This window comes from Hypanus sabinus, chromosome 14, assembly GCF_030144855.1.
Source record: "Hypanus sabinus isolate sHypSab1 chromosome 14, sHypSab1.hap1, whole genome shotgun sequence".
Lineage (NCBI taxonomy): Eukaryota > Metazoa > Chordata > Chondrichthyes > Myliobatiformes > Dasyatidae > Hypanus > Hypanus sabinus.
Genome location: NC_082719.1, coordinates 99,864,956 through 99,890,732, shown reverse-complemented (window position 1 = coordinate 99,890,732; position 25,777 = coordinate 99,864,956). Strand labels below are relative to the sequence as shown.

Genomic DNA, 25,777 nt, shown 5'->3' with positions numbered 1-25,777 from the left:
GATGGAGCTGATTGAGTCTACGACCCTCTACAGCTTTTTCCAATCCTGTGCATTGGTGTCTCCATATAGACAGTGATGCAATCAGTTAGAACACTCTCCACGTACATCTATAGAAATTTGTTAGAGTCTTCAGTGACATACAGAAACTTCTCAAACTCCTAATTAAATATAGCCACTGGGGTTCCTTCTTCATAATTACATCAATATATTGCAGCCAGAGAGATCTTTGGAGATATGGGACCAAGGAATTTGAAACTGCTCACCCTTTCCACTGTTTACCCTTCAATGGGAACTATAGTGGCTCCCCCGGACTTCCCTTTCCTGAAGCCTGCAATCAATTTCTTGGTTTTACTGGCACTGAGTTCAAGGGTGTTGTTGCAATGCCATTCAACCAGCCAATTTATCTCTGCACGCCTCTCAACCTGGAGAGGGATGGTCTCCGCCAGGTTTCAGAGCCAAGACATGCCGTGCGATGAGCAATCACCAAAAAGATCGGTGCAAAAAGCTTCTCATGATGGCGCCCCGACGACTCCACCAGGAGCTAAGGACACACACACACACACACACACACACACACACACACACACACACACACGCACACTCACTCACACACACACACGCTCACTCACACACACACACACACACACTCACTCACTCACACACACACACTCACACACACACACACTCACTCACTCACACATTCACTCACTCACACACACACACACACACACACACACACACGCACACTCACTCACACACACACTCACTCACACACACACACTCACACACACACACTCACTCACTCACACATTCACTCACTCACACACACACTCACTCACACACACACACACACACACACAATCACTCACTCGCACACACACACACGCACACTCATTCTCACACACACACACACACACTCACCACACACACACTCACACACACACAACACCTCTGTGTCACCGTCAGAGAATCTGCCAACAATTGTTGTATCATCAATGAATTTATAGATGGTGCTTGAGCTGTGCCTAGCCACAGAGTCATGAGTATAGAGAGTAGAACAGCAGGCATCCTTGAGGTGCACTGGTGTTGATTGTCACTGGGAAGTAGATATGATTTCTGATCCGCACAGACTGTAAATCTCTCCCTGAACACATTATGATAATGTCTTCATCACACAGACTACTGTGGTCCATGACAGAGGCTTGTCATGTTCTTTAAGGAAATCAAAGAGGGACATGGAATATCAACCCTGCCAGTGATGCCCATGTTCTGAACATGAATTACAAGAGAATCGTGAATAATACTTGACTATCATTCAAAGCAAGACATAAAATAAAAATATTGTAGGAAATTGGAAAGGAAGTTATGGAAAGGTTGGGCGGATTTGAATTGTTTCTTCTGGAGTGACAAAGACCGAGAGGAGATCCAAAAGGGGCTTCCTTTCAAGAGTTCTAGAATACAAGAGCAGGGAAGTGATGCTGAGGCTTTATAAGGCTATGCTGAACTCCCACCTTGAGTATTGTGAACAATTTTGGACTCCTCATCTACTTGTCAATGATCCCTCCCAACCATCCCACAATCTCTTTGACCTCATACCATCAAGCAGGAAGGACAAGCATTAGGACAAGAACTGATAGGATGGAAAACAGCTTCTTCTCCAGGCTGTGAGACAACTGAACTCCCTGCCACCACCCAGGTCTCATCACATATGAAGCGCCAGTGGAATTATACTGTTTACTTTCTGACCTGTATTGTTTTTGCACTTTATAGTTCGTTAATTTATTTGCGATAATATTATTTTATGTGTTATGTACACTGTGCTTTGCACCTTGATCCAAAGAAATGTTGTCTTACTTGGTGGTATCCATGTGTACAGTTTAATGACAATAAACTTGAACTTGATATTGACATCGTTTAGTAGAAAGGATTAGTATAATTGGACATTTGGCCACCACAACATTGTGGGCCGAAGGGCCTGCTCTTGTGCTGTGGCATTCTACATTCTAGGAAGTGTAGCTATCTGTGTGCATTTCTAAATATGGAAAACCATTCCAAGATCTGGGAATTGGGATAAACTGAGGAAAGTTATTGAGGAGTGAGGTCAAATATCTGTAGTTGGAGTTTTCCCAGTGAATCGATGTACGTGAAATGGGAAGGGCTCATACGTAACTACACAAGAGATCCTGCAGATGCTGGAAATCCAGAGCAACTCACACAAAATGATGGGGGATTTCAGTAGGCCAGGCAGCATCCATGGAGAGGAATAGAAAGTCGATGTTTCGGGCTGAGACCCTTCAACAAGACCGGAAAGGAAGGGGAAAGATGCCAGAGTAAGAAGGTGATGGGAGGTGAAGGAACTGATAGGTGAATCACAAACAAGAGAAAATCTGCAGCTGCTGGAAATCCATGCCACACAAGCAACATGCTGGAGCAGGCACAGCAGCATCTATGGAAAAGATTAAAAAGTTGATGTTTTGGGTTGGAATGGAGGGTTTCGGCCCTCCTCTAATCCTGATAAAGGGTCTTGGCCTAAAACATCGACTGTTTACTCTTTTCCATAGATGCTGCCTGGCCTGCTGAGGTGATAGGTGAAGTAAGGAGGTTGAGGAGGGATGATGAAGTGAGAAGCTGGGAGGTGATAGATGGAAAAGGTAAAGAGCTGGAGAAGAAGGAATCTGATAGGAGAGGAAAGTGCATCATGCGAGTAAAAGAAGGAGGAGGGACACCAGGGGAAGGTGATAGGCAGGTGAGGAGAAGTGGTGAGGGGCCATAGTGGATAAATAATGTAATTCTTAGTTTCGTAGTGGTGAGGTTACATGGCCTTTTGTCTACTTGCTGCAGCCAAATCAAACAAACACCCGAATTTGTACTTGTGTTATATCTTGCCACATTGAAACAGAACCAGAAGGTGATAAGATCTGATGCTGCAAACTGGAGTTTCCTGTCTCTAACTGCTGATGTGAATAAGTGGTTGTTTTACAGTTGGTTGGAAATCCAGAGGGAGTCATCTTGGCTCTTTATCTTCCTTGAATGGCTCTTCCTTCATTATTTCTGACTGAAGGCTCAGCATTGTGTTGAACCAGACTCGCTAAGCAGGATTTGGATGCTGACGATCAATTGTACGTCTGTGACAGTAAGTAACTATAAGTCTTTTTAAAGTGTTTTTGGTGCATTATTGGCAATCGGTGATAATAGCTGAGCTATTGTCTGAGGTCAGCCTGTTCAGCGAGTGTTAATGAGCTGCATGCATTTGTAAAGGCTGTAGTTTTGTCATCTGGTCAGACTTCATACCGATTTTCAGAATCTTTGTCATTTTGAATGCTGTACAGTGTGGGAATTGTGTGCTAATGCCAAGTTGGCCTTTCTATGTCAGTCAACGGTTTTCTAGTTGAATGTAGTTCTATGAAAATTGTACAAAAGGTTCTAATAGTGTCATTGAGAACTATCGCAAAGAAACAGGCGCTTCAGCCCATTTAGTCTGTGCCAAATTATTGTCCTGCCTGGCCCCATTGTCCTGCACTTGGATCATAGCCCTCCCACTCGTGTACTTCTCTTATTTGCTGCAGTTGAACCCACATCCACCACTACCACTGGCGGCTCATTCCACACTCCCAGCACCCTCTGCGTGAAGAAGACCCCCCCTTAAATATTTCACGCTTTACCCTTAAACCATGACCTCTGGTTTTAATCTCACCCAGCTTCAGTGGGAAAGCCTCTTGCATTAACCCTACCTATGCCCCACATAACTTTGTATACCTATGCCTCTAACAAATCTCCCTTCATTCTCCTAAACTCCAGGGGAATATGTTCTTACACTTTCAACACTTAAAAGAAGATTTGGATGGGTACATCGATGGTAAAGGCATGCAGGGCTATGGTCCGGGTGCAGGTCAATGGGAGTAGGTAGTTTAAATAGTTCGGCACAGACTAGATGGGCTGAAGGGACTGTTAACATGAACATTGAGTTCCCTAATTTCTGGTAATTTCTCCCCCTCTCCCCTCTCTCTTTTCCCAATCCCTAATACTGGCTAAGCTGTCACCCCTTGTCTCTCCTCACCACACCATTTTTTGTTGTTTTCCTCACTCCACAATATGTGTGCTGCTCTGGATTTCCAGTATCTGCAGAATCTCTTGTGTTTATACAGAGGAACTGGCTGCACCTCACACATCCAGGTTGTAAGGCCAAACACCGATCAGAGGATATTAAATTCTGGCTTAGTCTTTTGAGAAAACTGAGGCTAATATTGAAAAAGTAAACAGTGCAAAAGTCAATTCATGGGCTAAATGTTATTCAACATTATTGAGGACATTTTTTTTTACTGAATGCTTGAATTTTGCTGAGCAAATCTGCTGGTTCAGAAAGCATATTGAACAATGTTTTCTGAACAATGTCACCTGGAATGAAAGCATGGTGTGCAGGTACTGGTATTACTGTAGAACATAGAACATACAATACAGCTCAAATTGCAAAGTAAGTATACATTATGCAACCTTAAGGTTCGTCTCCTAACAGGCAGCCACAAAATTAAAAAAACCCAAAAGAGCCCATAAAAATGACCATTTGAAACAGTGAGAAAAAACAAATCATGCGAACGATGATGCAAGAAAATAACATTTTGAACTGAGGTCCAGAGCGAGTCCGTCCCTAAATGCTTAGTTCATTACAGAGTGGAGCAGCGAACTGAATTAGCCTGTCCTTCGCCTTGGGCCTCGACATTTAAATCTGGGCCAGCATCTAAGTTATCATCCAAACATTGGGTTTTAGTCGTTTCAATATGCTCTGGGACCTGGATCTCGCTGCCTCAATTTGGCCTGTACCCGACCTTTCTGATTTGGCCCGGCACTTAAATCATTGTCCAAACATTGGGTTCAGTCTCTACAATACATTCTGTGACTTGGACCCTGCCGCCTTGATTCAGGTTCTTCTGCCTATGATGATGTGCCAACCTTATAACTTACTCTAAGACCAATCTAACACTTCGCTTCCACATAGCCTTCCATTTATTATCATCCATGTGCCTACCTAAGAGTCTCTTAACTGCTCCTAATGTATTTGTCTTGACCACCACTCTGTGTAAAAAAACTTTCCCCTGACAACACTCCCATATTTTCCTCCATTAACCTTAATTTATGCCCCTGGTATTAGCCATTTATGCCCTGGGAAAAAGTCTCGGGCTGTCTACTCGATCTATGCCTCTTATCATTGCCTTCTTTCATCATCTTTGTCATCATCTTTCAAATTGCCTCTCAACTTTCTTCGCTCCATAGAGAAAAGCCCAAGCTTGGTCAAGCTATCCTGATAAGACATGCTCTCTAATCCAGGCAGCAGCCTGATCAATCTCCTCTGCACCCCCTCTAAAGCTTCCATATCCTTCCTATAATGAGGTGACCAGAATTGAGAACAATATTCAAAGTGTGGTCTAACCAGGGTTTCACAGAGCTGCAATACTAACTTAGAAGCATAGAAACATAGAAAACCTACAGCGCAATACAGGTCCTTCGGCCCACAATGCTGGGCTGAACAGGTACTTACTTCTAGAAATTACCTAGGGTTAACCATAGCCCTCTATTTTTCTAAGCTGCGTGTACCAGAAAAATCTTAAAAGACCCTATCGTATCGGCCTCCACCACCGTTGCGAGTAGTCCATTCCACACACTCACCACCTTCTGCATAAGAAAAGTTATCCCTGATATCTCCTCTATACCTGCTTCCAAACACCTTAAAACTGTGTCCTCTTGTGCTAGCTACTTCAGCCCTGGGAAAAGGTCTCTGAATATCCACACGATCAATGCCTCTCATCATCTTATACACCTCTATTAGGTTATCTCTTATCCTTCGTATCTCCAAGGAGAAAAGGCCAAGTTCACTCAACCTATTCTCATAAGGCATGCTCCCCAATCCAGGCAACATCCTTATAAACCTCCTCTGCACCCTTTCTATGGTTTCCACATCCTTCCTGTAATGAGGTGACCAGAACTGAGCACAACTTGCGGTTGTTGAACTAAATCCCCTAACTGATGATGGCCAACACAGAATACAAATTGCTAGGGGAACTCAGCAGGCCAGGCAGCTTCTCTGGAAAAGAGGAAACAACTGGCGTTTCGGGCCGAGACCCTTCATCAGAGCTCACTTCCAGCATCTGCAGATCTTCTCATGTTTGCCACAGACCATACACCTTCTAAACTACATTATCAACTTGCATGGAAACTTTGGGAGAACTATGAACATTGACCCTAAAATCTCTCTGTTCCTCCATACTGCTAATGAGTTCCAAGTGAGAATTATGCCTGATGAATGAAGATAAATATATTTCACTTGGATTTCCCAACAATACTTAACTTCTGTGGAACAAGTTGACTCTGTGGAGCCTCATTGCAGTCAAAGGCTTTTGAACTATTTTTAAATGCCTGCATTCAGTGGGCAGTCACTGCATATATTCAAAATTGTTTTTTTTTAGCTATTAAAGCAGTTAAGTGTTATGATACTTGTTATAAGAAAATACCTGAGGCTCCTGAGGGAGGTGATGGGCAGGTGAGGAGAAGAGAAGGGGTAAGAGAGAAGCCAGAATGAGCAACGGTAAAGAAGAGAACAGGTAGTAGACAGAAATTGTCAGAAGTTAGGCAAATTGCTGTTCACGCCATGAGGTTGGAGGCTATCCAGACAGAATATGAGGTGTTGCTTCTCCAACCTGAGAGGTGAGCACGTGGCCCTTTGCTCCATTGCTCCGCTGCTGAGCTGTAGTTTGTTTAAGCATTGGCAAAGTATATGTGTGGATACAGAGTGAGCTCAACTGCGAACCACTATTGAATCATCAGCTGTACGTCAGATTGATTAAGATAAAAAGAGCAAATTGGTTGAGACCTCCTGAATCAGAATCTGACTAAGGTTTATCAGTCTTGAACAGAAGGGGATAACTACACTTATTTTTCCCTATCATTGAAATATTCCCACAACCACTTTAAGGATTCTTTATCTCATGTTCTCATTATTTATATTTGCATTTGCACAGTTTGGCTTCTTCTACACTCTAGATTGTTTAAACATTGTCAGAATATGTGTGTATGTTAAGCTTTCATTGATCCTGTTATGGTTACTATTTAGATTTATAGAGTCATAGAGAAGTACAGCACAGAAACAGGCCCTTTGGCCCATCTGGTGCATGCCAAAAACATTTAAACTGCCTACTCCCATTAACCTGCACTGGGAACTTAGCTCTTTCTATCCCTACTATCCATGTACCTATCCAAACTTCACATAAACGTTGAAATTGAGATTCCATGCACGTCGTGCTGGCAGCTCATTCCACACTCTCACAACCCTCTGAGTGAAGAGGTTTCCCTTCATGTCCCCCTTAAATTTCTCACCTTTCTCCCTTAACCCATGACCTCTGGTTGTAGTCCTTCCGAACCTCAGTGGAAAAAGCTTGCTTGAATTTACCCTCTCTATACCCTAGATATGCTGAGTATGCCCACAAGAAAATGGTTAATAAAATTAACTTTGAACTTTAACATATGTCATGAAGTTTGTTGTTGTGAGGCAGTAATATATAAAATATACTATAAATTACAATAAGAAAAAATAAAAAAAGATTAAAAGATAATAAAGATGACCTTTATTTGTCACATTGAAATATACAGTGAAATGTGTTGTTTGCTTCAATGACCAACTCAACCCAAAGACGTGCTGGGCTGTGCCATGCTTTCAGTGCCAATATAGTATGCCTGTATCTCTCTAGCCTTAACCATACATCTTTGGAAAGTGACAGGAAACTGAGGCAGTCGGAGGAAACCCACATCGTCACAAGGAGAACACACAGCAGTGGCAGAAGCCTAATCCCAATGGATGATTGCTGACATTGTGAAGTGGCTGTGTTGACTGCTACACTACTGTGCCATCCCTTTAAGTGGGGCAAAAAGAGTGCAAAACAGTGAAGTAGTGTTCATGGGGTTGCAGACTGTTCAGAAATCTGATGGCAGAGGGGAAGATGCTCCTAAAACGTTCAGTGTATTTCTTCAGTCCACGATATTTCCTTCCTGATTATGGTGATGAGAACAGGTTACACGCAATTTTAAAATTTTTACACCAATTGTTTACTCCATCTGCAGTGAGTGAATCGTGTTGACTGATTCAAGGAGAGATCTTTAATTTTGATGGACAGGTTTCAGTCCTAGGTTTCTTAAGAAGTTGCAGTTCCTAAATGTATTTCTGCCTCAGTTGTATAAGATAGAATATTTCTGTATAGGTTTTCACTTCCTATTTCAAAAAGCAGTGTGTAATCTTAACTGTAATCTTAAATTGTTGTTAATTTGATAGTCAGCTTCTGGGTAGCTTAGTCATTCAACATCTACATAATCTTGATGGATCTTGTGGCCTTTATCTTGAGCTAAATTGACACCATAAGACCATAAGGCATAGAAGCAGAATTAGGCCATTTGGCCCATCGAGTCTCTTCCGTCATCCCTTCATGGCTGATTTATTATCCTTTTCAACCCATTCTCCTGCCTTCTCCCTGTAACCTTTGGCATCCTTACTATTCAAGAACCTATCAACCTCTGCTTTAAATATACTCAATAACATCTCAATACCTGTCTGTGGTAAGGAATTTCACAGATTCACCAGCCTCTGGCTGAAGAAGTTCCTCCTCATCTCTGTTCCAAATGGACTTCCCTCTATTCTGAGGCTGTGCCCTCTGGTCCTAGACTCACCCATAATAAGAAACATCCTCTTGACATCCACTCTATCTTGGTCTTTCAATATTCGATAGTTTCAATGAAATCCCCCGCCTCCTAAACTCCAGTGAGTACAGGACCAAAGCCGTCAAACATTTTCTGCTGTTCCTGTCAACTTGAAACAGAGTGAACTCAGTCATTGAATTCATGAGGAAAGGTAAGCTTGCATATGTTTTTTTGCAAATCATTTATTGATGTTCAAAGTAAACATTGTCACCATATGCAACTCTGGTGACTTCCCCTTTTCTTTACAGTGCTAAAGACTGGTCTCAGCTCAAAAGCTCATCTGTTTATTCATTTCCATGGATGCAGCCTGACCTGCTGAGTTCCTCCAGCAGTCTGTTGCACAGAATCTCCTGTCTGTTCCCCTAATTATAGAATCCCCTATCACTACTCCCTCCTTCCCTTCTGAGCACACAGAACCTGACTCAGTGCCAGAGACATGCTCACTGTGGCTTCTCCCTGGCAGGTCGTGCCCTCCCAACTGTAGCCAAAGGTTATACTTACATATTATTGAGGGAAATGGCCACAGTCTACTCTGCATTGGCTGTCTATTCCCATTCCCTTTCCTGACAGTCACCCAGGTACCTGCCTGTTATAAATTGGGGCTGAATACCTCCCCATAGCTCTGATATATCACCTCTTCATTTTCCTGTATGAGCCAAAGCTCCAGTTCCTTAACTCAGTCTCTAAGGATCTGCAGGTCAGACCACTTTGTGCAGTTGCAGTTATCAGGGAGACTGGAAGTCCTAAATGTCCCACACCTCACACAAGGTGGATCCATTCTCAGCACACTAGCTATGTACTTAAAAAAAAAACTTACTAGAAACTTAATTAGAACATCTGCCGATGCTTGCCAAGCCTGCTGAGCCAAAGCCTGTTCTCGCCCATGCCGGGCCACTCTAACACTGCCCTACTCCAACAATAGCTGCTCCGCTTACACCTCCTTTCTTTTTATCAGCTCAAGACTCACTCCCGATGAGACTTGCAGTTTTGAAACGGCTCCGGCTCTGCAATACCTCGCTCCCTCGCTCACTACCTCAAACAATACTCACTCCCGACAAGACTCGCAGTTTTCAAATGTGTCCCTATGCCTTCCGGCACCAATATAGAAAGCCAACCACTCACTAACCCTAACCTGTTCATCTTTGGAAGATGGGAGGAAGCCAAAGCACCCAGAGGAAGCCGACACATTCACATTGAAAATGTACAAACTGCGTACAGACAATGATGGGAAATTGAAGCCCAATCAATCGCTTGTACTGTAAAGCCTTGAGCTATTTGCTAATCTACAGTGCTGTACCACCCCCACCCATAGTGTTGAGGTTGCCTGGACAGATATTGTATCAAACATATTTACATACAGTATTTACATAGTATTAACAAAGAAACAGTTTTGCTTTGCCATTGCCACAGAGACAGCTCTGGGGGCCAAGTCATTGAGTATACTTAAACCAGAGGTTAATAGGTTCTTGATTAGTCAGGGTGTCAAAGGCAATGGGGAGTGGGCAGGAGAATAGGGTTGTGAGGGATGGTAAATGATTGAATGGTGGAGCAGACTGGATAGGCCAAACGGCCTATTTCTGCTCCTGAGGTCAGTGACCATTTATTAGCTACACCTGCATACCTCTTCATTAATGCAAATATCTAATCAGCCAATCATGTGTTGCAACAACTCAATGCATAAAAACATGCAGACAGTTGTTCAGGCAAATCTTTAGATTGGGGAAGACTAATGGGATTATTGTAGGTGGCAGATGTGAGAATCTTGGAAACTGCTGATCTCCAGGGATTTTCACACACGACTGTCTCTAGAGTTTACAGAGGATGGTGTGAAGAAGAAGAAAAAAATCTAGTGAGAGGCAGTTCTGTGGGAGAATTTTTTTATCAGCAAAATATACTTTATTCAAAAATAAAATTATGTACAATAAACCATTCAATGACTCTTAATCCATTACAGACGTTTCCACTATATTCTATACAGTTCCACACTTTTTGCCATTCATATGGCACTCTGTTGTTTCATCTTTACACACCATTGTTGAGGGATATACTCCTCTCCACCAGACCCCTCCCACTCCTGCGGGAGAAGAACCCTAAACCGTAGTCCTTCCCCACCGTGCCCTTGCAGTGGCTGCACCAAGTTTGAGTGCGTCCCTCAGGACATACTCCTGCAGCCGAGAATGTGCCAGTCGGCAGCATTCCCCCACGGACATCTCCGTGTGCTGGTAGACCATCAAGTTTCGGGCCGACCAAAGAGCGTCTTTCACCGAGTTGATGATCTGCCAGCCGCACCGGATGTTGGTTTCCGTGCGCGTCCCCGGGAACAGCCCGTAGATCAGAGAGTCCTCTGTTACGCAGCTGCTGGGGATGAACCTCGACACTGTCCCCTCCATCCTCCTCCTCACCTTCTCCGCGAACCCACAGTGTGCAAAGAGGTGGGTGACCGACTCCTCCTCTCTGCAGTCCTCCCGTGGGCAGAGGGGTGTGGAGATGACGTTCCGGGCGTACAGGAGGGATCGGACTGGGAGGCCCCTCTCACCGCCAGCCAGGCGAGGTCTTGGTGCCTGTTGGTGAGGTCTAGCGATGAGGCATTTTGCCAGATGAACTGGACGGTCTGCTCAGGGAACCACCCCACCGTGTCCATCATGCCCTTCTCCTGCAGTGCCTGCAGGACCTTGCGTGCTGACCACTGCCTGATGGCCCTGTGGTCAAAGGCGTTGACCTGAAAGAACTTTTCTACGGAGGACAGGAATGGTGGCAATGACCAGCTGACTGGGGCGTTGCGTGGGAGTGGGTCCAGACCCATCCTTCATAGCCTGGGGGACAGGTAGAACCTGGGCACATAGTGGTCCTTGGTGCCCACATACCTGGGTTCCACACATAACCTGACGCAACCACACACAAAGCTGGGCATCAGGGTGAGGGCGACATTGGGAATGTTCTTGCCCCCATTGTTCAGGGACTTGTGCATGGTGGCCCATTTGACCTGCTCCATCTTGGATACCCAGACGAATCTGAAGATGGCTGAGGTGATTTCCAAGCCGAAGGAGCGGGGGACTGGCCACACTTGCGCCAAGTACAGCAGCCCTGAAAGCACCTCACACCTGATGACCAGGTTCTTGCCCGCTATCGATAGGGAGCACCCTCCCCACAGCCCCAGTTTCTGTTTGACCTTGGCAGTCCGCTCCTGCCAGATCTTGTTGCACACCTTGGCCCCTCCGAACCAGATCCCCAACACCTTCACATGATCAGCCCTGTTGGTGAAGGGGACACTGGATCAGTCGGGCCAGTTGCCAAAGAGCATGGCTTCGCTCTTCGTGCAGTTGACCCTGGCCCCCGATGCCAGCTCGAACTGTTCACAGATGCTGATCAGCCTGCGAACCAACCGCAGATCGGAGCAGAAGACGGTGATGTCGTCCATGTACAGGGAGGTTTTGACTTGGGTCCCTCCACTGCCTGGCAGTGTCACCCCTCTTATGCCCCTATCCCACTTGATGGCTTCGGCAAAGGGTTCTATGCAGCACACGAACAAGACAGGGGGGAGAGGGCAGCCCTGCCTGACTCCAGACCTGATGGGGAAGCTGTCCGTTTCCTACCCGTTGACCTGGACTGCGCTACAGATGTCCGTGTAGAGCAGTTTGATCCAATTCCGGATTCCCTCCCCAAATCCCATTTTGGAAAGTACATCCACCATGTACGTGTATGATATCCCGTCAAAGGCTTTCTCCTGGTCCAAGCTGACCAGGCAGGTGTCCACCCCCCTGTCCTGCACGTAGGCGATGGTGTCCCTCAGCTGCGTGAGGCTGTCTGAGATCTTCCTGCCTGGTACAGCACAGGTTTGGTCCGAATGGATCACTTGTTCCAGAGCAGACTTGACCCTGCTGGTGATAGTCTTGGACAGGATCTTGTAGTCCACCTTCAGGAGTGAGATGGGCCTCCAGTTCCTAATGTCCTCCCTTTCCCCCTTCTGCTTGTGGATGAGGGTGATGATGCCCTTCCTCATGGACTCAGACATGCTGCCCGCCAGGAGCGTAGTGTTGTACACTTCCAGTAGGTCGGGGCCCATCCGGTTCCACAGAGCCGAATACAACTCGACCGGTAAGCCGTCGCTTCCGGGAGTCTTACCCGACTCAAAGGAACGGACGGAGCCAGTCAGCTCGTCCAGGGTCAGTGGCTGCTCCAGACTCTCCCGCTTGCCGTCGTCTAAGACCTGCGTGATAGACGACTGGAAGTTGTGGGAGGCTGTGGAGTCTGTGGCCTTTTCTCCATACAGACCAATATAGAAGGACCTGCAGATCTTCAGTATGTCTGTCTGAGAGGATGTGACTGAGTCATCCTCTTCCTTAAGGCTGTGGATCACAGAGCTCCCCTGTGCACCTTTTGGAAGAAGAAGCGTGAGCACGTCTCGTCCTGCTCCATGGTTTGGACCCTTAATCAGAAGATGATCTTGAAAAATCCAGCGGCAAAGTGCTGGGTTTGCTGGCCTTTCACTTCTTGAAATTCCTCCCTGACATCCACCCTCTTCGACTGCAGAAGGAGGAGTTGCTGCAACTGTGTCTGGAGTTTACGCAGTTCCCTCTGCCCCTGCCTTACTTTCTGGATACCCTTGCGGATGAAGAACTTCTTGATGTTCCCCTTGGTGGCTTCCCACCAGAGAACCGGGGAATCAAAGAAGGCTTTCACGGTTCTCCAACCTGTGTACTCCCTCTCTAGTTCCTCAATGTTCTCTACGGTCAGCATTTTCCCTTGGTAATGAGAGAGTTCAGGGGAGAATTGCCAGATAAATTCAAGCTGACAGGAAGATGACAGTAATTTAAATAACCTCACATTAAGACAGTGGTGTGCAGTGGATAGGCTACAGCAGCAGAAGACCACGAACATATAGAACTGTATTCAGTGGCCACTTAAGTAAGTACCCCCATACCTAATAAATTGGCCACTAAGTGTACATTGTAAATTTTTATAGACTTAACCTCATTAAAGTTGAGTTTCCTCTCTGGCCCAGTGTAATGGATCCTTTTTGAGTCACTATGTGATAAGACTGGTAGAACGAGCCTTGTGCCAGGATATGTAGATATGTTTACGCGTGATTGGCTACTGAGGACTGCACTCAACAGGGCATTGTTTTTTTAAATCTCTAGCTTAAACATTTTATGCAAATTTAAGCTTGCTTGACAAGAATCAAAGCAATATTTTAAACAAGACATCGCAGCAATTTTTCTGACAACGTGAAATGTCAGATATTTTGAAAGTACTAAAGATACGTCTAAGTCTACAACAGCATAAAATGATGGTGGTTTAGAGGAAATTTATTTAAGTTCCAAGCTGATGCCCCTAAGAAATAGAATTTGAAAACATAAGTACAAGAGATTCCATAGATGCTTGAAATTTTGAACAATGCACACAAAATGCTGAAGGAGCTCAACAAGTCAGACAGCATCAATGAAGAAGAATGAACTGTTGATGTTTTGGGCCAAAATCCAAGGAATTTCACCACAAATGTTGCATTTTGTGTGTGTGTTGCTCAGAATTTGAAAACAACTTTTCTAAACTTCAACTCCACTACAGCTTGGGTACTATCCCGAGTACTGGATAAAAGCAAAAGGAGGAAAGAAAAGATGAGCTGCTGGGATCAAAAGGAAAGCAGTTCAACTCGAAATGTTGACTGAAAATTCCTGCCACACACGCTGCCTTCACCAGTTGAGTTCATCCAACAGCCTAGACTTTTGTTACAGATTCTGGTACCTGCAGTCTCTCTATAGTTGCCAGAAATGTATTTTATGTCTGTCCTGAGATCTAATTATAGCCCCAAACTTTCAAGTGGAGTGTTTAGTCTGATAGGAGAAGATGATGGTCTATGGAAAAAAAAGAAGGCGGAGGGAAACCAAAGGGGGGTGATGGGCAGCCGAGGAAAAGAGGAAAGAGCGGAACCAGAATGGGAGTGGCCAGTTGGTTCCACTCTTTTCTTTTCTTCACCTGCATTTTAGTCCCTCTGGTGCCCATCCTCCTTCCCTTTCTCCCATGATCCACTAGCGCCTCCTATCAGATTCCTTCTTCTTCAGCCCTTTGCTGCTTCCACCTACCCCTTCCTGGCTTCTTACTTCAGTACCCCCTTCTCCACCCACGCGTCCTCTCCCTCAACTGGTCTCACCTATCACCTGCCAGCTTGTACTCCACCCCTCACTGCCACCTCCTCATTTTGGCTTCTGCCCCTTTCCTTTCCAGTCCTGATCAAGGGTATTAGCCTGAAACATCACCTGTTTATTTCCACCATAGATGCTGCCTGATCTGCTGTGTTCCTGCAGCACTCTGTGTTTGTTGCTCAAGATTGTCAGCATCTGCAGAACCCCTTTTGTTAATTGATAGCAATTGTGAATTGATTTCAATTACTGCTGAAATCAACTCTCTCTCTGTCTCTTTTTCACTCTGTATGTCTATCACCCTCTCTCTTGCTGTCTCTGTTTGTGTCTGTTTCTATGTCACCCTTCTCTCTCACCCTTTCTCTCTTTTTTCTGTGTCTGCCTCTCTCTGTCCATCTCTCTCTCTCTCCCTCTGTTTCTCTGAGCATGTCTCCCTCCCCCTCTCCCTCCATCATTCCCCCCCTTTCTTGTTCTTGATATAGAGTGCACTCCTGGGTCAGAATCCTATGGGTTGAGCCCAGTTACAGAAGCGAGGGTCTCCCACAAACCATTGCAAGTATGAGGCTAAATTTGGTGACACAGAAGCTGTCAGCAGAAAGCCACGTTTGACAGATGCATGTGTTAGTGTTTTACAGTTCTCACGTTTCAGATGATGCTGGTTTTAACATTGACTATATTAGATGTGTGGTTCTTCAACTTCCTTTCTCCGCCCACCACTTCAGCATTCAAAGCAAATTTATTATCCAAGTATATAGATGCCACCATACACAACCCAGAGGAGCATTCTCTTGTGGCCATTAACAGGAAACACAACAGGATCAATGAAAAATCGCACCTGACTAGATGGACAAACAGCAATGGGCAAAAAAACAACAAACTGAGCAAATACAAACTGTAAAAGAAAGAAAGAAATAACAATAAGAAGAAATAAATAGGCAGTAAATATTGAGAACATAAGATTAAGAATGTTGAAAGTTAATCCATAGGTTGCAGAACAGTTCAGTGCAGGGGTGAGTGAAATTGAGTGAAGTTATCCCCTCTGGTTCGACAGCCGGATGGCTGAGAGGTAATAACCTCTGGTGGTGTGGCTTTGGAAGTATTTTAAGCCCTACCCACCTCCTTTATTGCGTAGTGCATTCCTGAGTTTGACTAGTCAAAATGCAATAGGCTTGGGCATTTATTACTTTATATCTTTTCAGCCTGCCAAATACAGGAAGTGACTGGAACTGTCAGAATGTCTAATTGCTAGATAACCACATTTTCTCACCAGTACAGTAATTCTTTCTTATTAACACTTAAGATTCTGCAGATGCTTGAAATTCAGAGCAAGGGTCACAAAATGCTGAAGGAACTTGGTCAGGTAGCATCCATGGAGAGGAATAAAAGGTCAAAGTTTTGTGCCAAGACCCTTCATCAAGACTGGAAAAGAAGGGCGTAGAAGCCAGTGTAGGAAGCTGGGCTGAGGGGGAGGATGTTAGGTGAGTGGGAAGGAGGATGGGTGTGGGAGGAGGCTGGGAAGGGATAGGTGAAAGTGGTTAATGGCTGCAGAAGAAGGAATCTGACAGGAGAGGGGCGTGGCCCATGGGAGAAAGGGAAAGAGGAGGGAACCAGAGGAAGGTAATGGACAGTTGACGAAAAGAAGAGGGGTAAGAAGGGAGGCAGAATGGAAGAAGAGAGCGCAGGGAGGGTGAGAAATTACTGGAAGCTAGAGAAATCAATGTTCATGCCATCAGATTGGAGATTACCCAGCGAACAGTGATTTGGGTTCAGTTCCTATCATTGTCTGATAGGGGTTTGTACTTTTTCCCCATGACGGTGTGCATTTCATCCAAGTGCTCCAATTTCCACTCGCATTCCAAAGACGACTGGATTAGGGTTATTAAGCGTGGGCATGCTATGTTGGTGCCTGAAACATGGCTACACTTGTGGGCTGCACCCAGCACATCCTCAGACTGTGTTGGTAATTGACACAAACAATGTATTTCATGAACTCGAGGAAATTTGTAGAAGCTGGAAATCCAAGCAACACAGACAAAATTCTGGAGGAACTCAGCTAGTCAGGTAGCATCTGTGGAAATGAAAAAACACTCATGGATTCCAGCCAAAACGCTTCCCCATGTCTGAATAAAAAGGGGCAAGACGTCAGAATAGAAAGGTGGGGTGAGGGGAAAGAAGCAAGCTGGAAGGTGATAGGGGAAGACAGATGGGTAGGAAAAGTAAATGACTGGAGGTGATAGGAGAGAAGAGTGGTCATAGGAGAAAGGGAAGGAGGAGGGGATCCAGAGGGAAGTGACAGGCAGGTGAGAAGAGATATAAGGCCACAGTGAGGAACAGGGGAGGGGGAGGAAAAACATTTACGGAAAGTAGAAATCAATATTCATGCCATAGTTTGGAGGCTACCCTGAAGGAATATGAGGTGTTGCTCCTCCACCCTGAGTCTAGCCTCATTGTGGCAGTAGAGGAAGCCATGAATTGATATGCCAGAATGGGAATGGGAAGTAGAATTAAAATGGGCAGCCACTAGGATATTGTGCTTGATGCAGCGGATAAAGTGAAGATGCTCACCAAAGCAGTACTTCAACCTGCATCGGGTATCACTGATGTAGACAAGAAGGCACTGGGAACATTGAATGCAGTAGATAATCTTCTCAGGTGATGTGTCACCTCACCTAGAAGGATTCCTTGTGACCCTGAATGAAATAAACATACACTTTTTTTTCAAGGTGTTCTTCCGGATTCCCATTAAATTAGTAGCAATAGATAAGCAGAATTCCTGCAGGAATGCCATCCCATGATGTTTTGTCAACTGGAAAAATAAATCAATGTACACTAGATCAGCATTATTTACAGAGAGCTCAGTGGCTGGTTGTGTGGCACATGCACAGACAGAACCGAGTGACTCCACACAACAAATACAATTCAGTTTGCCGGGAATCTCGATTCTGTGCACTTTTTTTCCTCTTGGAAACATTACATTGCACCCTAAACACAAGCGATTTGACAGATGCTGGAGGTCGTGATCAGTGTAAACTCAAAACTTGATTTCTCATTCAGGTCATATTGTTATAAATTGGCTCTTTGTTTGAAATCAAGTTTTCTGAGAACTCCCAATTCTTTTGACAGTGAGTCATGTTGCACTATGCAGCCAGTAACTGTTTTGCATACTGATAACATGACTCATCCTCTAACCTGCATTTCTTCATGAACTGCTGTGGATTCGATATATTGCATAACTTTCTTTGTCTGTAAGTCTAACCAAGGGATAACTGACAGAATTCAAAGACTTCCTAATTTTAATTAATTTCTTTCCTTTTCAGACCAATTGTTAAGTTATATAAAGAGGTAGTTAGTTCCCTTTAGATCCTATTTTACATTCTCGGAAGGCAGAAAAACTCTGAGAGCTATCTAAACACAACTGGATTATGTCATCATCATTTACAGCCCTGACAAAGGGTTATGCTTCGTGAGAAGTGAGAGGGAGCTTCTCATTTTTAACTAGAATATAAAAGCAAGGATGTAATGTTGAGGCTTTATAAGACCATAAGACATAGGAGCAGAATTAGGCCATTTGGTCCATCGAGTCTGCTCTGCTATTCAATCATGACTGATTCTTTTTTCCTCTCCTCAACCCCCTTCTCTGGCCTTCTCCCCGTAACCTTTCGTATTGTGTTCAATCAAGAATCTAGCAATCTCTACTTTAACGCACTGGTGAGGCCTCACTTGAAGTATTCTGAGGTGTTTTAGGCCCTTTATCTAAGAGAGGATGTGCTGAAATTAGAGAGGGTTCAAAGCAAGATCAAGAAAATGATTCCTGAATTGAGAGGCTTGTCAATGAGGAGTTGATGCTTCTGGGCCTGTACTCACTGGAATTCAGAAGAATGAGGGGAAATGTCATTGTAAGCTCATTGAAATCTCATCGCAGAGTGGTTGTAGATGGGTCATATTCTGCATGAGGATCAGTGACCAGTGGAGTGCCTCAGGGGTCTGTTCTGGGACCCTTACTCTTCATGATTTTTATAAATGACCTGGATGAGGAAGTAGAGGGATGAGTTAGTAAGTTTCCTGATGACACAAAGGCTGGAGATGTTGTGGATAGTGTGGAGGGCTGTCAGAGGTTACAACAGGACATTGATAGGATGCAAAACTGGGTTGAGAAGTGGCAGATGGAGTTCAACCCAGATAAGTGTGAGGTGGTTCATTTTGGTAGGTCAAATATGATGGCAGAATATAGTATTAATAGTAAGACTCTTGGCAGTGTGGAGGATCAGAGGGATCTTGGGGTCTGAGTCCATAGGACGCTCAAACTAGCTGCGCTGGTTGACTCTGTGGTTAAGAAGGTGTACAGTGTATTGGCCTTCATCAATCGTGGAATTGAATTTAGGAGCAGGGAGGTAATGTTGCAGCTGTATAGGACCCTGGTCAGACCCCACTTGGAGTACTGTACTCATTTCTGGTCGCTACATTACAGGAAGGATATGGAAGTCATAGAAAGGGTGCAGAGGAGATTTACAGGGATGTTGCCTGGATTGGGGAGCATGCCTTATGAGAATAGGTTGAGTGAACTTGGCCTTTTCTCCTTGGAGCGATAGTGGACAAGAGGTGACCTGATAGAGATGTATAAGATGATGAGAGGCGTTGATCGTGTGGGTAGTCAGAGGCTTTTTCTCAGGGCTGAAATGGTTGCCACAAGAGGACACAGGTTTAAGGTGCTGGGGAGTAGGTACAGAGGAGATGTCAGGGGTAAGTTTTTTTTAATGAAGAGAGTGGTGAGTGCGTGGAATGGGCTGCCAGCAATGGTGGTGGAGGCGGATATGACAGGGTCTTTTAAGAGACTTTTGGATATGTATATGGAGCTTAGTAAAATAGAGGGCTACGAGTAAGTCTAGTAACTTCTAAGGTAGGGTCATGTTCGGCACAACTTTGTAGGCCAAAGGGCTTGTATTGTGCTGTAGGTTTTCTATGTTTCTATGAAACCTATTGAATGTTGAGTGCCTTGATAGAATGGATGTGGAAAGGATGTTTTCTTTGGTGGGAGAGTCTGAGACCAGTCAGCACTGCCTCAGAATAGGGAGATGTCCATTTAGAACAGAGGTGAGTAGGAATTTCTTTTATCAGTGGTGGATCTATGGAATTTGTTGCCATAAGTAGCTGTAGAGGCTAAAGTCATTGGGTTTATTTAAGACAGGGATTGATTAGTCAAGGCATGAAGGGAAGCAGGAAGAAGTCAGGAGATTGGGGCTGAGAGGTCAAATGGATCAGCCACGATGAAATGGTGAAGCAGACTCAATGGGCTGAACAGCTCAATTCTGCTCCTTTGTCTTATAGTTTTATGGCCTATGCTCAAAATGTTGACTGCTTATTCTCATCCATAGATGCTATCTGAAATGCTGAGTTCCTCTAGCATTTTTTGAGTGTTTTTGCTGATCTAAGGTTATCTAAGGTAGTTTTTGAATTTAAGATTTAGTCTAACTAATTTTTTTTAACAAAGGAGCTGACTCTCCCAATGTTGGAAACATCCTCTCTACATCCACTCTATCTAGGCCCTTCAATCTTTGATAGATTTCAATGAGATACCCCTCACTCTTCTAAACACCAGCAAATACAGACCCAGAGCCATCAAACGTTACTCAATGCTAACTCTTTCATCCCAGGGATCATTCTCATGAAACTTCCCTGGACCCTTCCCAATACCAGCACATCCTTTCTTCGATAAGGGGCACAGATCTTTTCACAGTACTCTAAGCTCCTCTCAAGAGATGCATCCATGATCATTCCTGATGAGCAACATTTAGAGGAAGCTCTACTGGGATGTATCATGGCTTAGTACAGCAACTGCTCTGCCTGTGATCGCAAAAGAGTGGTGGACACAGCTCAGCACATCACTAAAACAAGCCTCCCTTCCATAAACCCTTCCTACACTTCTCTTTGCCTTGGTAAAGCAGCCAGCATAATTAAAACCTCACCCATGGAGTTTAACCTGATGAAATGTGAAGTATTGCACGTTGGTCAAATTGGGTTGCTCAATAGCGTGGTGGTTAGCACAAAGCTTTACAGTACTGGTGACCCGGGTTCAATTCCCGCTGCTGCCTGAAAGGAGTTTGTTCATTCTTCCTGTGACCACGTGGGTTTCCTAGTTTCCTCCCACAGTCCAAAGACATACCAGATTAATTGGTTATTGGAAGTTATCACATGAGTAGGCTAGGATTAAATCAGGGGTTGCTGAGCAGCATGGTTTGAAGGGCCGGAAAGGCCTGTTTCATGTTGCATCTCAATAAGTAGAATAAAATAGATATGTGAAGAGACAGTACGGTTTAAACAGCAATACTCAAACAGTGTTGATGTGTAGAGGATGGTAGGGTTAAAGAACCAGGGCATACAAAGGATATAGAAAATCTAGTTAAGAAGAAAAGTTTAAGAAAGGTTTAAGAAACAAGGTACTGTTAGAGCTCTAGAAAATTACAGGGTAGCTAGGAAGGAGTTTAAGAATGGAATTAAGAGAGCCAGAAGGGCCTTGGTGAGCAGGATTATGGAAAACCCCAAGGCATTCTACAAGTGTACGAAGAGCAAAAGGATGAGCCGTGTGAGAAAAGGACCAATCAAGTGTGATAGTGGAAAAGTTTGCACCGAGTCCGAGGAGGCGCCGGAGGTATTTAATGAACACTTTGCTTCAGTATTCACCAGGGAAAAAGACCTTGGCATTTGTGGGGATGTCTCACAGTGGACTGAAATGCCTGAGCAGATAGACATTAAAAAGGGGGATGTGTTGGAACTTTTGGAAAGCATCAAGTTAGATAAGTCACCGGGACCAGATGAGTGATACCCCAGGCTACTGTGGGAAGCAAGGAGGAGGTGCTGAGCCTCTTGCGATGATCTTTGCATCATCAATAAGAATGGGAGAGGTACCAGAGGATTGGAGCATTGCAAATGTTGTTCCCTTGTTCAAAAAGGGAGTGGAGATAACCCAGGAAATTACAGACCAGTGAGTCTGATGTCAGTGGAGGGCAAGTTGTCAGAGAAGATCCTGAGAGGCAGGATTTATGAGCATTTGGAGAGACATAATCTGATCAGGAATAGTCAGCCTGGCTTTGTCAAGGGCAGGTTGTGCCTTACAAGCATGAATGAATTCTTTGAGGATGTAACAAAACACATTGATGAAGCTAGAGCAGTGGATATAGTGTATTTGGATTTCAGTAAAGCATTTGATAAGGTACCCCATGCAAGGCTCCTTCAGAAAGTAAAGAGGCATGGGATCCAAGGAGATCTTGCATTGTGGATTCAGAATTGGCTTCCCTACAGAAGGCAAAGTGTAGTTGTAGATAGCTCATGTTCTGCATTGAGATCAGTGACCAGTGGTGTTCTGCAGGGATCTGTTCAGGGACCCCTCCTCTTTGTGAGTTTTATAAATGACCTGGATGAGGAAGTAGAAGGGTGGGTTAGTAAGTCTGCTGATAACACAAAGGTTGGGGCTGAGAAGTGGCAGCTGGACCAACCTAGATAAGTGTGAAGTGGTTCATTTTGGTAGGTCAAATTTGAAGACAGAATATTAAAGGTAAAACTCTTGGCAGTGTGGAGGATCTGAGAGATCCTGGGGTCCGTGTCGTTAGGACACTGCGCTTGTTGGCAGTGTTGTTAAGAAGGCTTATGGTGTGTTGGCATTTATCAATTGTGGGACTGAGTCCAAGAGCCATGAGGTAATGTTACAGCTGTATAAGATATTGGTCAGACCCCACTTGGAGTATTGTGTACAGTTCTGGTCTCCTCACTACAGGAAGGATGTGGTTACTATAGAGAGAGTGCAGAGGAGATTTACAAGATGTTGCCTGGATTGGAGGCCGTACCTTATGAGAATAGGTTAAGTAAACTTGGCCTTTTCTCCTTGGAGCGATGGAGGAGCAGAGGTGCCCTAATAGAGGTGTATAAGATGATGAGAGGCATTGATTGTGTGGATATCCAGAGGCTTTTTCCCAGGTCTGAAATGGCTAGCATGAGGGGGAATAGTTTTCAGGTGCTTGGAATTATGTACCGAGGGGATGTCAAGGGTAAGTTTTTCACACAGAGAGTGGAGGGTGTGTGGAATGCACTGCTGGTGGCAGTGGTGGAAGTGAATACAATAAGATCTTTTAAGAGCTTCTTAGAAAGACACATGGAGCTTAGAAAAATAGAGGGCTATGTGGTAGGAAAATTCTAGCAGTTTCTAGAGTAGGTTACATGGTCGGCACAACATTGTGGGCTGAAGGGTCTGTCATGTGATGTAGATTTCTATGTTCTGTGTTCTATGTTATAACATAAGGCAAAGAGATAAAGAGTCCTTAAAGGGAGATCATTGGTTGTGGGAGACACTTGAATGATGGGGCAAGTGAGTGTAGTATCCCCTTTTATTCAAAGAGCTTGATGGTTGAGGGGGTAGTAACTGCCAACCACGGCTGATGAGCTGATGAAGTGACTGGTTCTAAGCCACCAGTAAACTGCCTTCGCCCCTTCTTCTGTCAGTAGAAACAGTTCTGCTAGGCTTAGTAACTAAGCCACCCATGAAGGCCGGGAGCCGGCCTTGATTATTAGAGGCAATTTGAGTTGCACACCATTGGGAACATTTAGTAGGTGGAACATAGAACATAGAATAGTACAGCACATTACAGGCCCTTCGGCCCACAATGTTGTGCCAACCCTCAAACCCTGCCTCCCATATAACCCCCCACCTTAAATTCCTCCATATACCTGTCCAGTAGTCTTTTAAACTTCACTAGTATATCTGCCTCCACCACTGACTCAGGCAGTGCATACCAACCACTCTCTGAGTTAAAAACCTTCCTCTAATATCCCTCTTGAACTTCCCTCCCCTTACCTTAAAGCCACGTCCTCTTGTATTGACCAGTGGTGCCCTGGGGAAGAGGCGCTGGCTGTCCACTCTTGTCTATTCCTCTTAATATCTTGTACACTAATATCTTGGTAGTGGGAGCTTATCCCCATTAATACCCCAGGCTATAAGCTGAAGAAATTTGACCTGTCCCCTAAAACCCTCACTAATTTTTATAGATGCAACGTAGAAAGCATTCTTCTAGGGTGCATCACAACCTGGTATAGAAGGTGTCCTGTCCAGGACCGGAAGAAGCCGCAGAAGATCGTGAACATAGCCCAGCACATCACACAAACCAATCTTCCATCCTTGGACTCACTTTACACTGCATACTGCCGGAGCAGTGCTGCCAGGATAATTAAGGACACGACCCACCCAGCCAACACACTTTTTGTCCCTCTTCCCTCCGGGGGAAGGTTCAGGAGCTTGAAGACTCGAACAGCCTGATTTGGGAACAGCTTCTTTCCGACTGTGATAAGACTGCTGAACGGATCCTGACACGGATCTGGGCCGTACCTTCCAAATATCCGGACCTGACTTGCACTACCTTACTTTCCCTTTTTCTAATTTCTAATTATATTTTCTAATTATGATTAGAAAATTTTCTAATTTTGATTTATAATTTTTAAATTTATAAATTTTCTAATTATGATTTATAATTTAAATTTTTATTGTATTTACTTCGATTTATACTTCGGGGAGCGCGAAGCACAGAATCAAATATCACTGTGATGATTGTACGCTCTAGTATCAATTGTTTGGTGACAATAAAGTAAATTGAAGTAAAAGTATAACAACCTTAAGGAACCTGTATGCCATACACTAGAGTATATCATGGTTTCATCATGAACTTTTTGCTCTTGAATTCTGTGCTTCTGCCAAGAAGTGTTAGGTAGCCACATGCCTTGCTGGACACCTTGTTTATCTGTTTTGGTGCCTAGAGAAATCAACAGAGGAGTGCTCACTCTGTTCCTCTATCCTTGTCAGAACTGGGTGCCATGGTAGCATAACTGTTAGCACTATGCTATTACAGCTCTGGGCATTCCAGAATTCAGAGTTCAGTTCTGGCATTGTTCCGTAAGGAGTCTGGACTTCCTGTCCGTGGAATGAATGGGTTTCCCCCGGGTCCTCCGGTTTCGTCCCACAGTCAAAAGATGTACTGGGTAGGTTACTTAGTCATTGTAAATTGTCCCCTGATCAGGTTAGGGTTAATCGGGGTTGTGGCGCGGCTTGAAAGGCAGGACGGGCCTGCTCCGCACATCATCCTGAACAAAAATAAATAAATAAATTTATAAACACAGGAGATTCAGCAGATGCTGGAAATCCAGAGTGACACACACAAGCAGCTGGAAGTATCAGCAGGTCAGGCAGCATCCATGTAGGGGAATACACAGCCTGCATTATCGTGCTCCCATTCCTGAAGGTCAATCTTGTGTACTTTTAATACGAAAGGTAAAAACATCCATCTGCAAGTTAAGATTTGATACTGCATGGAGGCGAGAGATTGGTGATTTGGTGTTTCATCACATCCACGCAAACCAAGTTGCTGTTTTGATTTTCTGCTCATCTTAATGAGACGTAATTAGATGCTGCGCTGCTCACTGTCTATTTGTGTTCAGTAATGGGATTCATGTCTGGTCTGATTGTTCCTCCAAAATAGAGGTAATTTAATCAGTATGGATGTACCACTATCACAATGGGTTTTACAAACCTCATAACCAGAAATCTGGCCAGGGCAAATGTCAGCATTCCGATCACTGAAATACTTTTTGATAATTGAAGTGATGGAACCATGTAAATTTACTTATTAGAATCCATCACGGACATTAGCCTCCCTAGTACCAAAGACATCTTCAAAATGCGATTGCCCCACAAGGCAGAATCCATTATTAAGGACCCCCACCACCCAGGACATGTCCTCTTCTCATTGCCACCATCAGGGGGGAGGTACAGGAACCTGAAGACACACGCTCAGCATTTCAAGGACAGTTCTTCCCCTCCACCATCAATGGACAATGAACCCTTGAACACTACCTCACTACTTTGTTCT

General features: G+C 44.5%; 1 protein-coding gene across 1 annotated transcript in view; it reads left to right on the top strand.

Annotated features, from left to right (window-relative positions):
• The first annotated feature begins 2,999 nt into the window (after nucleotides 1–2,999).
• Nucleotides 3,000–25,777, top strand: part of rab27b (RAB27B, member RAS oncogene family) — a 117,315-nt gene continuing 94,537 nt past the window's right edge. The window contains exon 1 of the mRNA XM_059989712.1: nucleotides 3,000–3,133. The gene's annotated coding sequence lies outside the window, so the exon portion shown is untranslated. The remainder of the gene's footprint in view (nucleotides 3,134–25,777) is intronic.